This window comes from Camelus bactrianus, chromosome X (genome assembly GCF_048773025.1).
Source record: "Camelus bactrianus isolate YW-2024 breed Bactrian camel chromosome X, ASM4877302v1, whole genome shotgun sequence".
Lineage (NCBI taxonomy): Eukaryota > Metazoa > Chordata > Mammalia > Artiodactyla > Camelidae > Camelus > Camelus bactrianus.
Window position 1 is genome coordinate 41089438 of NC_133575.1, and position 16727 is coordinate 41106164.

The 16727-nt window shown below is 43.9% G+C and overlaps 1 protein-coding gene across 7 annotated transcripts in view; it reads right to left on the reverse strand.

The window, feature by feature from the left end:
• NHSL2 (NHS like 2) overlaps window positions 1-16727 on the reverse strand; it is a 268211-nt gene that overhangs the window by 121676 nt on the left and 129808 nt on the right. For 3 of the 7 annotated variants that reach the window (XM_045509211.2, XM_074359352.1, XM_074359351.1), the window contains exon 1: window positions 9214-9415. The exons of the other annotated variants lie outside the window; for them this stretch is intronic. The gene's annotated coding sequence lies outside the window, so the exon portion shown is untranslated. Of the gene's footprint in view, window positions 1-9213; window positions 9416-16727 lie in introns of those variants that run through there. 7 annotated transcript variants of the gene reach the window in all.

Here is a 16727-nt window from a genome sequence, read left to right on the forward strand (position 1 = left end):
AAACTTCTGAAATTTAAAGACAAAGAAAAAAATCTTGAAAGCAGCCAGAGAAAAATAATCCATTACTCACAGTGGAAAAACAATTCAACTTACAGCAAATTTTTCATCAGAAACCATGGAGTTCAGAAAAAAAAAAAAGTAGCACATTTTTCAACTGCTGAGAGAAAACAGCTGTCAACCTAGACTCCTATATCCAATGAAAATATCTTCCAAGATATTCTCAGAGAAAGGAAACCTAAGAGAATTTGTCATCAGGAGACCTACCCTGAAAGAATAGCTAAAGGAAGTCCTTTAAACATAAAGGAAATGATTGAAGAAGGAATTTTGGAAATGACAACACCAGCAACTGTGATTATATATATTTTATATATATATATAGAGAGAGAGAGAGAGAGAGAAATAGATGCATTCACAATTATAGTTGGGGACTTAAACACTCCACTCGGCAATAATTGATAGATCTACTAGAGAGAACATCAGAAGAACTCAACAACACAATCAACCCATAGGATTTAATTGACATACATAGAACACTCCACCCAACAGGAGCAGAATACACATTTTTTCAAGCATTCATGGAATATTCACTAAGGTGTACCATATCCTAGGCTATAAAAAGACCTCAATAAGCTAAAAATATTTGAAATCATATTGAGTGAATTCTCCGACCAGAATGGAATCAAACTACAAATCAATAAAAAAAAGACAACAAGAAAATCTCCAAACACTTGGAAGTTAAACAACACACTTCTAAATAATCCATGGGTCAAAGAGGAAGTCCCAAAAGAAATTTACAAGTACATTGAACTGAATGAAAATTAATACAACATATCAAAATTTGTACGATGCATCCAAAGCAATGCTTAGAGGGAAATTTATGGCCCTCAATGCCTACCTTAGAAAAGGGGAAAGGCCCCAGATCCATAATCTAAATTCCCACTCCAAGGAAGTAGAAGAGAAAAATAAACTCAAAGTAAGAAAATTAAGGAAATAATACAGATAAGACCAGATATCAATGAAATTGAAAAATGAGAAAGCAACTGAGCAAAATCAATAAAACAAAAATCTCATTCTTAAAAAAAAATCAGTAAAATTGAAAAACCTCTAGCAAGATTAACAATGGTAAAAAAGTGAGAAAGCACAAATCACCAATATCAGGAGTGAAACAGGGATATCAGTACAGATCTTTAAACCATTACAAGAATAATAAGCAAATATTATAAACAACTTTACACTCAAATTCAACAACTTAGAAGAAATGGATCACTATCTTAAAACCACAAGCTACCAAAGCTCAATCAAGAAATGAATCATCTGAATAGTTCTATAATGATTTAAAATATTGAATTCAAAATTTAAAAAGCTTTCAAAGAGAAATCTCTAGGCCCAGGTGGTTTCACTGGAGATTCTACCAAACATTTAAAGAAAAATGAACACCAATTTTATACACTCTCTTACAGGAAATAGAAGAGGAAAGAATACTCCCCCAATTCATGTATGAGTTCAGTATTACCCCAATACCAAACCAGACAAAGACAGTACAAAAATGAAACCCACAGACCAATATTGTTCATGAATTGATACAGGACACAAAAATGTTTAATAAGATATTCATTTTTTGTTATTCAATATTATTATGTTGATGTTATTCAATGAATGTAATATTATTCAGTACAATAATTATAATACATTACAATAACATTATTCAATGTTATATTCAATTCAATTCTTCCCAAATTGGTTTATAGGTTTAATGCAATTCTTATCAAAATCTCACAAGGTTTTCTGTAGATGTGGATAACCTTATTCTAAAATTTATGTGGAATTTATGTGGAAAGGCACCTGGCCCTAGAATAGCTAAAAATATCTTGAAAAAAAAAAGAGGAGTGGGAGGACTCACTACTCAGTGGTAAGGCCTACTATATAGCTACATTAATCAAAACTGTGTGGTATTGCTGGAGGGACAGATATACAGATCAATGAAATGGAACAGAGGACCCAGAAAGAGACCCACAAACTATGCTCAACTGATTTTTGACAAGGGTACAAAAGAAATTCAATGGAGGAAGGGACAGCCTTTTCAAAAAATGGTACTGAAGGGATTGACCTCCCCAGAGGAAAAGAAAAAGAACCTTGAAATGGACATTTAGTGAAATATAAACATAAAACTATAAAACTTTAAAAAAAAAAAAGAAAATCTTTGATAGCTAGGGATAGGCAAAGAGTTCTTGGACTTGACCCTGCAAGGACCAGCCATAAAAGGAAAATTGTTAAATTGAATCTCATCAAAATTAAAATTTATGCTCTGCAATAGCCAATGGGAAAATGATGAAAAGACAAGCTGCAGAGTGGGAGAAAGTATTCACAAATCACATACCCAACAAAGCACATACCCAGATACTAGCATACATAAAGCACTCTCAAAACTCAACAGTGAAAAAACAAACAATCCAATTAGAAAATGGGCAAAAGCCATGAACAGACATTTCACTGAAGAGTATACATAGATGGCAAATAAACTTATGAAAAGATGTTCAACACTGTTAGTCATTAGGGGAAATGTAAGTTAAGGTCACAGTGAGTATCACATCCATCAGAATGGCTAAAATAAAAAAAATTAGTAACCACACCAAATGCTAGTGAGGATGTCAAGAAACTGGATCATTCATACATTGCTGGTGGGAATGTGAAATAGTACAGCCACTAGGTGGAACACTCTGACATAAATCGTAGCAATATTTTTTTTTTTATCTGTCTCCTAAAGCTTTGCAAATAAAAGCAAAAATAAACAAATGGAACCTAATTAAACTTGAAAGCTTTTGTACAGCAAAGGAAACCATCAATAAAACAAAAAGACAATCTACTGAATGGGAGAAAATATTTGCAAATGATATGAATGATAAGGGGTTAATATGCAAAATATATAAACTGTTCATACAACTCAGTATCAAAAAAAAACAAACAAACTGATTAAAAAATGGGCAGAAGACCTGAATAGACATTTTTCCAAAGAAGACATACAGATGGCCAACAGACACATGAAAAGATGCTCAACATCATTAATCATCAGAAAAATGCAAATTAAAACTACAATGAACAATCACCTGACACCTGTCAGAATGGCCATTATCCAAAAGACCACAAATACAAATGTTGGCGAGGATGTGGAGAAAATGGAACCCTTGTTCACTGTTGGTGGGAAAGTAAATTGGTGCAACCACTACGGAAAACTGGAGATTTCTCAAAAAACTAAAAACAGAATTACCATGTGATTCAGCAATTCCACTCCTGGATATTTATGCAAAAAACACTGAAAACATTAATTTGAAAAGATATATGCACCCCAATGTTCATAGCAGCATTATTTACAATTGCCAAGATATGGAAGCAACCCAAGTGCCCATCAACAGATAAATGGATGAAGATGTGGTATATATACACAAAGGAATATTACTCACCTATACAAAAGGATGAAATTTTGCCATTTGCAATGACATGGATGGACTTGGAGGACATTATGCTAAGCAAAATAAGTGAGGCAGAGAAAGACAAATACTGTATATCACTTATATATGAAATCTAAAACATAAAGCAAACTAGTGATATAACAAAAAAGAAACAAACTCACAGGTATAGAGAACAAACTAGTGGTTGCTAGTGAGGAGAGGGAATGGGAGGGGCAAGAGTGGGGTAGGGGATTAAAAGGTACAAACTACTATGTATAAAATACATAAGCCACAAGGATATATAGTACAGCACAGGGAATATAGCCAATATTTTTAAATAACTATAAATGGAATATGACCTTTAAAAGTTGTGAATCACTGTGCTGCACACCTGAAACTTATATAATATTGTACACCAACTATACATCAATTTAAAAATCCTCGTGGAAAAAATGAAGCATGCAATTACCACACAACACAGCAACTGCACCCTTGGGCATTTATCCCAGAGAAATGAGAACTTATGTTCACAGAAAAACTTGTTACATGAATGCTTATAGTAGTTTAATTCATAACAGCCCCCAACTGGAAACAACACAGATGTCCTTCAACAGGTGAATGGTTAAATGAGCTGGTACATTCATACCAAGGAATACTACTCAGCAATAAAAAAGAGCAAACTCTTGGTAGATGCAACAACTTGGGAGAAGCAAGGATCTCAAGAAAATGATGCTGAATGAAAAAAGCCAGTCTCAGAAGGTTACATACGATATGATTTCCTTTATATAACATTCTTTTTTTTATTGAAGTATAGTTGATGGACAATATTATATAAGTTACAAGTGTACAATACAGTGATTCACAACTTTTAAAGGTTATACTCCATTTATAGTTATTATAAAATATTGGCTATATTCCTCATATTGTGCAACATATCATTGTAGCTTATTTTACACCTAATAATTTGTACCTCAACACAACATTCTTGAAATAATAAACCAAATAGATGGAGAATAGAGTCTTGGTTGCCAGAAGTTAGCGACGGTGGGAAGTGGGTAGTGAGTGGTGTGATTATCAAGAGGTGGAACTAGGGAGATCTTTGCGGTGATCGAACAGTTACACACCTCAATTGTGGGGATGGTTACACAAATCTATACATACAATAAAATGGCATATACACAAGATACATACACAGACTCACAGAGTGCATGTAAAACTGGTGAAATCTAAACAAGCTCTGTGGATTGTACCAGTATCAATTTTGACATTGCACTAGAATCATGTAAGATGTCAACATCAGGGAAAACCTTGCGAAGGGTCACAGGACCCCCTGTACATTTTTTCTTTTTGCAATTTGTAGCAAATTTATAATTATTTCAAAATAAAAAAATTTTTAAAGAGATGGTAGTGGTATATTTACTTGATATATTTATTTCTTAAGATGTCAGAACTGGGCTTTTTTGGGAGAGGTTCAGTACATCAGAAAGCAGGGAAGGGAGGAAAACCAGCATTTGCTGGGAACATGCAATTCACCTCCATGATCTCATTTAATTCCAAGACAACCCGGGCAAGGTTGGCATTTCTTCTCATTTCATAGATGAAAAAAAAATGGTTTTTAAAGAGGCTCGGGGCTCATCCAAGTTAGTAGCTAATAATTCCCAATTGAAGCTAATAATTATTAAGTGCTTATGTGTGCTAAGTGCTATACATGAAGTATTTTATTTAAAAGTCAAAATAACTATGTGAGGCAGGTACTACTACTACTCCCATTCAATAGGTGAGGGACCTGAAGCTCAGAGAGGTTAGGTGACCTGCCCAAGATCACACAGCATGGAAGAGGTAGAATCAGGATCTAAGAACAGGTGTGTATGATGCTCTTTTCCTCAACCCCAAGGCACTTCCCAATATAAAGTGGGGTAAGTAATTCAGATTCCAAGGCAGACATGAGCCCTCCTGGCTGCCCTCAATAAGTCTCGTGAGTCTCCTACCCCAACCCCTGGAACCCTTTGTCACATGCATACCTCCACATGTCTGCCCCTCCCTCTATGTGTTAAATTATAGAAGCTACTTGAGAGATGGAAGCATGGTTTACTCACGTTGGTGACTCTAGAATAGAGGCACAACTGATGTCTGGTGTGTGAACGAAAAGTTAGTGATCACTTTAAATCCCGTGAGCAATTCTCTCTTCACTGCAAGTATCTTAGAGCCCATCTTTACCTGCAACACACCAGGCTGGGCTGGGTAGACGTGTGGACCTGGCTCTCTGTTCCTGCATCACAGCCAGTTTGCCCTGGCTCACCAGAGCCAACTGTTAACTCTCCAGAATTTTGCAAGCCAGTTGTTAAACTATTCATAGCTTGAAATCAGCCATGGCGGGAATATTCATGCCACAAAAATTGGCAAATGCTACACAGCAGGGCACCCCCTACAAACACTGGAACTGGTCGTTAAAATTTTACCAGCACACTACTGATCACAGACATTTGGCTGCAGCACTTAGGTGCGTGTAAATAAAGAACTCCCAGGTGGAAAGGGCAAAAGTGAGCCTTCTGGAGTGTTGCGAATGTTCTTTATCTTGATTTGCCTTGTGGGTACACACAGATGTATACACAGGTAAAAGTTCACTGAGTTGCACATTTACAACTAAAGCACCTTATGCAATTTACTGTATGTATGTTTTACCCAGAAACCAACCAACCAACCCACCCAGAAACAGACGCAGAGAGAAAACAAACTTATGGTTACCAAAGGGGAAAGGTGTGGGGAGGGATCAATTAGGAGTTTGGGATTTGCAGATACTAACTAACTACCATATATAAAATAGAAAAACAAGGTCTTACTGTTTAGCCCAGGGAACTATATTCAATATCTTGTAATAACCTATAAAGATAAAGAGTATGAAAAAGTACATATATACATGTAACTGAATCACTACGCTGTACACCAGAAATTAACACAGCATTAAAAGTCAACTATACTTCAATTTAAAAAAAGAACTCCCAAACTATGCAAAGATCTGTGGATTGATCCTGAGTGCCCCCTGCAGAGACCCCACTAATCAAGATGCACTGACGCTCCCCAGCGGTATTGATCTGTGCGTCACGGATGACGCAGCCCAGTTCAGTGCATTATCTATTGCGCAGGAGGGGACAAAGGTGGTCCAAACAGCTGCTGGCATCAAGAATCTGGATCCCTTCACGTCTTGTCTTCATCACGACTGCTGTCATCTCTCACCTACATTATTCCTGGCTCTGTGGCTAGGGACGGTGCTGTTTGCTGACAGGCAGCATGACTCACTTACTCGGCAGATCATTTTTCTCATTAAGTGGAGAGATGGACAGACATTTTCCCATACTTGGGCAGAAGCCTCATTTACTTGGATCTTTTTACTGGAATTACTCAGCTTTACATTGAAGGGGTGATTTTTTCCACTTAAAAAAATGGTCCACAAAAACCTGCTCCCCTCAGACAATCAGATTTGTAGAGAAAACAGAGAGGAAACGAAGTGCTTCTCCAAAATGCACCCTCGCGAGGGAAAGAACACAACCTTTACTGAGTTTCTTCCATAAAGTTGCCCTAGATGGGAAGGCCCAGTCCCCTAGTTTCTTTAGGGTGCTGGCTGGCATTTAACCTCCCTTACACCATTCCTGCCTGCCTCCGCTTTCCCTGCCCCTCTCCCCTCAGCCACCCAGCTGAAGATCTGTGTCCCAAACACAGAGTTTCTGTGTATGGGAGACATGCCTACCTATATATATAAGGGGAGGCATTCACCCAAACTCAGTTCTACAGCTTTATTCTACGAAGGAGGTAGCAGCTTTATTCTATGAAGGAATGACAGGAGCTTGCAGACACAGTCCAGGATCCAGGAAGCGGGCACAATGTGTGAGGGCAGAGGGCTTACCTGTGGGGACAGGAGGTCTAGCGCCATGATAGCCTTTCATGGGGAGGCAAGAGTAACCACGGTGGAATTTGAAGGGTGGACGAGGATAAGTTTGCAAAGCGTCACCATCAGAGCCTCAGGAAATCACACGGTCTCTTCCCCATCTCCCTTCTAGGCTCAGAAATAGCCCCTCGGATAAGCCCAGCTCAAGCCCAAATGCCCAGAGTGCAGTGAGACAGATATGGCTGTGAGGATTTGTTTTTAAGTAGGATGCTGGTAGCTCCTGGCAGTCCCACTCAGCCCCCCTCAGCTGAAGTCATGGAGCTCACCCATCAGTTCAGCCCCCTCCCATTTCTGCACCTAGCAGCGTGAGCAGACTCTGGCTCTGGTCTCACCGCTCTTTCCCTGTATTCATTGGGCCCTTGTGCAACCTGCCTGTTATGAGTCCAGTCTTGAATCCCAAGCCTGCTTGAACAGGGTTACACTTACTGCCTGGCTTTTTCTCCTAGGGGCGACTTTCTATAATACACACAAACACACACGTGCACACGCATGTGTACATACAAGCCTATCTTTGCCATGCCTCAGCCTTCCACACCCAAAGACCACCGAAGAACCAGTATCCCGAACCTCACCCCTTCCTCAATAGCCTAGTGGCTGAGACCCCAGCGTGCCTCCTGCCCAAGTTATAACTTGCTTAAGTCACAAAGAACAAAGCCCTCAGATGCTCTTGGCAAATCCAAAATGTAATGCTTGGCTCACATATGATGCTGAAGGTCCAACCAGGGGCCCGGACAACCCCTTCTGTCCAGGAGGGGTTGGGCTGAACATCTGTGTCCCTGCCGGTTCCTGACCAGTAGTTGAGGTCATGTTTGGGGCCCAGCCCCAAGTCTCTTTAAGGAGGGACTGCTGTCAGGTGAGACATACCCACTCTAGTGCCAACAATGTCAGCACTTATCATATCCGCATCAGGTCACCTGAGTGCACTAGAAGCTGGTGCCTCTTCCCCTCTCAAAGGGACCAGGAATGGGGCGAGGGAAGGGAGGGGGAGAGACCTTGAGAAAGAGGTCAGAGGGGAGGATCAGCAGACATGTTGGGTTGTCAGTTTCCTCAGAGCAGCAATGGGCACCAAAAGGCATTTAATAGATGTTTGTTGAATAAACACATAAAGAAATGCATGGATGATTCCCCAAATACAGGAGAAAAACATTCCTGAGCCCACAGAAATCCCAAGCTCACCCTGAAGCTCCATCACTGGCCCAGTTTGCCTTCCCTACCTCTTTCTCTGTTTCCCTCCTTACAGCTAAGTAGCATTAAGTTCTTTTCTCTGAAGTGTAAACTGAAGTCCTTAGAAACTAACAGCCTTGCTTGCAGTCATCCACAAAGCTGAAAACAAGCCCGAGATGAACTTGTATGGCTCCCTGCCACGGCACGTGCAACTCGAGCTGACTAAATCCCATTTGCCTCATCCGAGAGGTTATATACCAGTGTGTCACGGACAGACAAATGGCTGGGGCTGGATATGCTCCCATCTGCCTTTCTTTTGGGGTTCCCAGCACCCCTCTGGCCTCAATTCTTCCAGCAGCAGCAGCAACAGCAAACTTAACACTCCACACTCCCAAAGTCCCACCCGTCAGGGGTTGGGGAGGCAAGGGCCAGGCTGCACGTACAAGGTCTCTCTCTCTCTGAGCTTACAGACTCCCAAACACAGAGCGCCTGGTGGAGTCACCAAGAAGGCTATGGCCAAAGCCCTCCCATCTTCTTCCTGCCTCAATTACCAAGGCTTTTGGAGGTCTTGGGGTCTCCCTCCCACCCCCTACCAAGTCCATGTTGGACACTCCCAGACCTCACTGACAGGGCAAAGGTTCAAATGTCCAGACTACGTACCTAGTCATTCCAGCAACTTGCCCAGCAGTCCTCCAGATCGTATGCTTGGGAGCTGGAGGAGGAACAAGATGAGAGGACAAGGCTGCTGGGGAAAGCCCTGGGCTTCATAACCTCTTGGCCAAGTGAACTGAATTTCCAGACTAAGGCCGGAGGAGGGACGAGCAAAGGAGAAAAAGGAAAAGAGGCAGGACCAAAGCTAACCCCTTCTTTTTTCCTCCTAAACTCAATCCAGATTTGCCTTCTGAGGGCTGCTTGAAACTGATCCCTGCGGCTCTGACTCGTCCTTTCTTAAAGACATAGTCTCCACTTGGGGGGGGGGGGCAGGGTGAGGGGAGGAAAAGCTCACCTGGCCCCAGTGTATCCCAGAACAAAAGATAGGGGGAAGGCAACACAAGTGCAAAACCCCAAATGTCCCGCACCTTCGCTCTTAATCCAGACCCAGAACTGGAGGTGTATTTGAGATTCCCGTGGAGTAGCCAACTCAAGATCTCTGCTGGATGACTCAAGAGACTCTGCTCGCCAAAAGCTGAAGTCTGGTGGTGGGTGTGGGAAAAAGAGCACTGGCCCAGGAGTCCCACCTCTCACTACTTCCTGTGTCACCGTGAGCAAGCCACTTTCTGTCTCTCGTTCATGGTTTCCTTTCTTGACAAATGAAAAGCTTTTAGTGGCAGCCCTGCCGAGCTCCCAGCTTCTGCTGTCTCCTGTTACGGCAGAAGGTAGCACCCTTGGGCACTGGGCATCTGACCACCCCAACACCCCCGGTGGGCTGTCCTGCTCTAGCTGCCAGATATTTACATGGATCAGACCTGAGACTTTCTGCTGGGTTTGGGGGGCAGTGGAATTCAGGTATGAGCTGGTGAGTGGGTAGACCAGGAGCTATTCTGTGCATGTGCTGGGGAGGAGAAGGAATAGCCTGTCTCCTATGTTCTTAACAAGGTGTTAACAACCCATCAGGATCTGCCATTTGAGGGCACAGAAGGAGGCTGTGAACACATCCTCATCTTCCCCTCATCCCCGTATTTCCTATTTATTCTGCAGGAAAACCACCTCGGCCATCGGCCTGGGAGGGCCAGGGGCCAGTCTCTGGCCCTGGTGGCTCTTTCTTCCTACAGGCTCCAGCTCCTTTTCTTCCCTAAAGCTGCCTGCCTCCTCTCCACATCTGAGCTTCTGTTCCTTTTCATCCTGCCTGCAGAACCCAGCATGGTCTCTGAGCTCCCCCCTCCTTTCTTGCTCCAAAGAGCAGCACACAACCCCATTTCCTTTTGAGGCCATGGTTCTCAGCTGAGAATCTCCTGAGGAGCTTTGGAAAAAAATGCCTCGCCCCTGGAGTCAGATTCCATTAGTCTGGGCCGCCTTGGGCACCCGCGGGTATAAAAGCTCTGCAGGTGACCCTAATGTGCAGTCAAAGGCAGAAGCCACGGGTTGGAGGGCTCCCCCCGCTGATTACATTAGGGGATCAGAGCAAGAGTGATCACATAACAGATAAGGGGAAAGACAAAGGGTTGGCATCTCCCAAAGTTCTGCCAGAAGTTCTTCCCTCTGTGCATCATGCTCTCTAGAGAAAAGAATGGCAAGGGCTCACACCACCGTGCCAGACATAATGTCAAGGGCTTTCTGTGTGTTACCTCACTGAATCCTCATGCCCACCGTAGGAGGTACCATCGTTATCCTCATTTCACAATTGAGGAAACTGAGGCATCAAGAGGTGAAGTAATTGGTCCAAGAGTGGGATTTGAACTCAGGCATGTGGCTGTCAGCCATTATGCCACATCTCCTTGGCTGCCAACTATCAAACCCGGTATTGCTCTCAAGATGCTTCCCTCCTCCCTGGAAGGGCTTTCCTCTCATACCCCAGGTCTGGAGATGCACTGGGGCTGAAAAAGTGTCACCTCGTATGCACTCATCTGTCCTTTGTCCTAAGGAGGTCAATTGTATTCAGGGAAACTGCATTTGAGGTCTGGAACCCATCTTCCAGGGAAGACAGAGAGCTGCAGTGGTTACAAAATGGACTCTGGTCAGACAGATCTGGATGCACAGCCCAGCTTAGCCACTTACTTGATGGTGACTGTGGATGAGGCTCTCCTCCTCGTGAGCCCCGGTCTCCTCATGTGCCAAGTAGGATAATCACATCAAGCTCCTGAGGTCACGGGGCTGCAGTGAAAGTGCATGGGCGGGTGCCTGGCACTGAGAGGTGCTTAGTACACATGGTTCCCTACTCTCCAGTCCGCCCTCTATCAGAGAAGCCTTCGAGCAAACCCCTCTGGCAGTCTAGTGCTGCCTATGGACCCTTTCTCAGAGAAAAAAAAAGTCTTTAAATACATTAGATTACCTAGGATTACAAAAGGAAACTGATCACTGTACATTGAAGTGCAATTTACAATGTAGTTATATGTGCTTTTTTTCTTCTTTTTTCTCCTTTTTGGTGATATTTATTTTTTAAATATTCTTTTGTTTTGTTTTTTATTGATGTGTAGGTGGCTTTTAATGTGTTGATTTCTGGTGTACAGCATAGTGATTCAGTTATACATACATATTCCTTTTCATATTCTTTTTCATTATAGGCTATTGTAAGATCATCATATGTGCTTTTTGATGAACACACTCACTGTAACAAGATCTAGCAGCTGGGCTAAGAACTGCCATCATTTTGAGGCAGTAATGCACATAAATGATTTTCTGAGATACCTGCAACAACTGTGATGTGATGTGAAAAAAAGCTCTAATTCTACGGGTGACAATCACAAATGTTGCTGATAGCACTGAGGTTTCTGGCACTGGAGACAGGTCTGCCCACTCCTCTGCTCATTAGCTGTGTGATCTGAGCCAACCTATTTAGCCTCTCTGTGCCTGTCTCCTCATCTGTAAGAGGGGGGCTGCTATGAGGATGTAATGAGCGAAGGAGTGCATGTAAAGGGCTTAGGTCCAGGTCTAGGACAGAGCAGATGTTCTTTAAGTGCGAGGGCTTATTGTTATCTACAAATGGGCTTCTATCAATCAGGGTGTCGGGTTCATTTACCCAAACCCCAGGGCAAAGCCCTACCTCCAGCTAGGCTCCCCCCATCTGCAAAGATGACTCCAACACCATTCACAATGCTGTGCCATTTGTATTCTTCTGGGACCTGGGATCTTTAAATATCTCTTTTAAAACACTGCCAAGGCTAGGTCTTCTGAGGCCAAGAAACAAGCTCCTTTTCAGGGACTGCCTGCCCTGGGGCTTCACCACAGGACCGTCTCCAAAGCCTCTCCCTGTGGCCCCACTTGCTGTCCAAACCACCCACCCCCACTGCCAAAGGCGCTGCAGTTACAGGCTCTGCCCTGGCCTCAGACTTCCCACTTGTGAGTCTAGAAACTTCTAATAAGCTAAAGAAAGGGTAATTTGGAAACAGGAAGCACTCCCTAACTTACTGCAGCTGTCATGGGTAAGGAAGGGAGTTGGAGAGGATCAAAGCCATCCCTTCAGTGTGCAGATGTGGCAACTGAGACCCAGAAAGAAGCAAAGACTTGCTGAAGGCCCCGTGGCAGTTTTCTGGCAGCGCTAGGCCTGCAAGCCAAGATGCCTCTCCCTCCATCCTCTTGGGTTGGACCATAATCTCCATCCTCTTGGACCTCTCCTTTCTCTCCACCATCTGGTCAGTTGACAGTTTTGGTCAGTTCTGTAACCGAGCAAGACCCTGTGGGGCCTTCCAGGGTCAGACCCCTTCCCCATATCCTCTGCTGCAGCTCCTCTCTGAAGTTCCCAGATGATAGTATCTCATGTGTATTTCCTGAGTTTCTCAGATGCTAAAAACCACCACCAAAGGAAGAGCACGTGGCCCCCAGACCTTCTGGCACCCAGGGGTTGACAGTGTTGACTGCCCTGTTACCTCAACATCAACCAGTCAGAGGATTGTGCACGAGCTGATCACGTACCCTGCAACTCCCTCCCTCACCTGGCCTTTAAGTATGCTTTGCTGAAACCCTTCAGGGAGTTGGGGGTTTTCTTGGGCATGAGCCACCCCATTCTCCTTGCTCAGCCCTGCAATAAACCTTTCTCTGCTCCAAACTCCGATGTTTCAGTTTGTTTGGCTTCATGATGGGGCTGGCACATGAACTAGCCTTCAGTAACAACTCCATTTCCTCTTAAATATGGTACCAATCCATTAGCTCCCTCACCATGTCCCCACACCTGCCTCGGGGCAGGCCCTTTCTCCCTCCAATCCTCACCCGCCTCCCCAGCCCGCATCCAGTCTTGGAAGAAGCTTCCAAGGTCGCTCGAGGGGATGGAGCCCGGCCAAGGTCTGACAGCGAGCGAGAGGGAGAGCTGGCACCGAAACCCAGGTCAAAGGGCTGTGGAAGCTGAGTTCTAGAAAGTTTAGTTGAACACCATTCCCATGACATCACCCGCCTCTCAGAATTACACCCCAAATCCTATTGTTTCAGGTACCAACTGGAAACTTTGTTTTGGTTAGGACCATAATTGCTACTTCCCCTTCTACACCTTCATTTTGCAAAATGTAGACAATATTCCACCTCCCTCTCCCATTTCTCCCCAAAGCCCCTTAAGGTGGGCCTCCAGCACCCACCAGCCCAAATTGCCTCCTCATCTGTCCTGAGTGTGGGCAAGCCCTGCTGTTCACCATTTTCACAAATATTTCTATTGGCCGAGGCTCCACATCAGTTTGCCAGTCTCATGTTAGTGGACTTTCCTGTTGCCCTAAATCTCCTAGAGTGTGCTAGACTGTGTCTGTCTCCCCTCTGCTGCCCCAGCACTTGGTATCAGGCCCAGCATGCAATGGAGATTCAGTCTCTGAGAAATGAATGAATGAATGAAGATGCTGGTATTGCCAGGGAGAAAGAGAGGAATAAGACACAGACAGCCCTGCCCTCCAGGAGCTTTGAGTTTACTTATTAAGACAAGATCTATAAAGTAATAGAAAGATGTGAATAGAGAACCAGGCTGCTATGTTTGACTTTCCCTGCAGGCCAAGCAGGGGCCTGGGGTGCTGTAAGCGGGCTGCAATGCAAAAGGATCTGGGTGTGAGGGTACAGCAGGGCAGGTCAAGGAATCAGCATCTGGAATCCAAGTGTGCATCAAGCTTAAGCAGCAGGCTGTAACAGGGTTGGAGGGAGTTGGGAAAACCAGATAAGGTTTCCAGGAACTAGATACCCAAGTAGTAAAAGCATGTTCAGAGTGGAGAAGAAAGATGCTGCAAACGTTTCTTTAAAGCCTGATGTGTAGCTACAGAGGTTTACTGGTAAACTGGAGGGGAATGGGATCAGACAGGAAGGCTGGGGCTAGGTGAAAAGGGTCTGGATGAGAATAGAAGCATTGAGAAAGGGAAAATGAAGCCAGGCAACAAGGGCTAAGGAACCAATTCCATCTGATGACTGAACTTGAAGATATCGCCACTGAAACGGGCAAGTCCTTAAAGGCTGGAAGGGATGGGAGTGTAGCTTTAAGTCTTCTCACTCATCAACTTCATGCATTCACTCACCAAACATTTACTCAACATCCAGGACATAGCACTCAACTCCATGTGTGTGCGCGCACGCACGTGTGTGTGTGTGTGTGTGTGTGTGTGTGTGTGTGTGAGATGCTGGAGGCCTCTCCTGCTCCTTCATCTTCAGGGACGACAAAGGAAGGCAAAAGAAGCTTGTAGATCTTTGCTACTCAAAGTGTGGTCTGTGGACCGGCTGCAACACTATTGCTTGGGAACTTGTTAAGAAACGAAGAATTTCAGGTTCCACCCCAGACCTTCTGAAATAGAATCTGCACTTCTTTTTTAGGGGGAGGTAATTAGGTTTGTTTATTTATTTACTATTTTTAATGCAGGTACTGGGGATTGAACCCAGGACCTTGTGTATGCTAAGCATGGGCTCTACCACTGAGCTATACTCTGCTCCTTGCACTTTACTTCTTAAACATTAATATACCAACCATCACCTAGAGATCTTGTTGTCTATACCACTGGCCCATGGATCCTCCCTGAATAGCAAGGAACTAAGACACAATAAGGGCCAGGGTGCTGGGGATGAAGTTTTTAATGGGAGGGACCAAGGGAAATTGAGTAAGCCTGGGTTATGGGTTTTTTTGTGGGGCCCCCTGCAAGCAGGTAGGGAAGTAAGTTCCCAAGTAGCCCATCCCCAGATCTACCACCCCACTTCTGGAAAGCTGCTCAGCACTGTCTGGTCTGGCCCAAAAGAGGCCTGGTGGCCCCCATGTAATCTGGCCTTACTCTAGCCCAACTCCAGGCAGAAAGAGGAGGCTACATAGTGATTCGCGTCCAAAGCACTGTCTCAGAATGAAAAGTTTTCTGAGCAGTATGGTCTTTGAGAACTTAGCATGATGGCCTACCTTGGTGAAAGAATTGGACTTTTGGGGTCCCAGCTAATATCTCTTCCCATCAGAGACACAACCAGTGGAGGGTAATAGAGAACTGCCCCCAGCTCATGCTTTCATTGGAAACATAAGACTCATACAACAGCCATCATCTGTGACAGTGCGTTGTTTGAGCTAGTGTGTGTGTGTGTGTGTGTGTGTGTGTGCATTTTAATGAAGGCATAACAAATCCTCAAGGAACTCCATCAGGTAGGTGAAGGATGGGTAGTTTTTATTTTCTTCTGTGTACTTTTCTGTTTTGCCTACAGTTAACTGTGTCAGTTTGAAAATATGAACTTAACAAAGGCTTTATTTCAAAAACCAAATTCATACAAAGAAAAATCATGGCAATATACAAGTAAGTGCTGACTTTTTTGGCATAGATAATTCACTGTATGAGGACTTGAAGGAGATTTCCAAGGTGAAAGACAGAGCGGGGGGGGGGGTGGAAAAGGGATGCCTAAAATCACCAAGTTTCTATTCTGAAGATGCACCCAGTCAAAAGTTAAAATCTGAATTTCTCAAACTGTAAAACTGCCCAACACTGGTCAGGCCCCAACCTGGGTAACTGGATTCATTTTTAGAATCAGTGAATCTCAGAGCCTGAAGAATTTGAGAGGTTACCAGGCCAACCTTATCCTTTTTTTTTTTCTTACAAGGGGGAATTGAGACGCAGAGGTAATGACAGCGCAGGCTCTGTACCTTGGCACGGGTGCCTCTCTCTGCCCATATTGCCCTCCCCTCCGGCCCTGGGTGCCTAGCTAACACCCACTCTTCTTCAAGACTTGGCTCAAACATCACATACTCTTGTGGATTAGATGATCTCTGCGCTCACAAAATGCTTAATGCATTCCTTTATCGTCCACTTGGCACACTACTGAGCACCTACGGTGCGTCAAGCACTGTTTGAGGCACCTAGGACACATCAGTGACCAAAAAACCTCTGCCCTCGTGTGTAGTGATTAAATCGTAGCATTTATTTATTCAGCAAATATTTATAGATCACTTATGTGTGGGGCCCATAAACTGTTTTAAGGTTAGGGTAATTGGTCAGTTTGGCTTCCTCCCTTCCCCCCACGATCAGTGCATTGTGGACACAGTCAATGTTTTCTGAATGGATGAATGAATGAAATGGCTAGGGTCACACAGAAACATG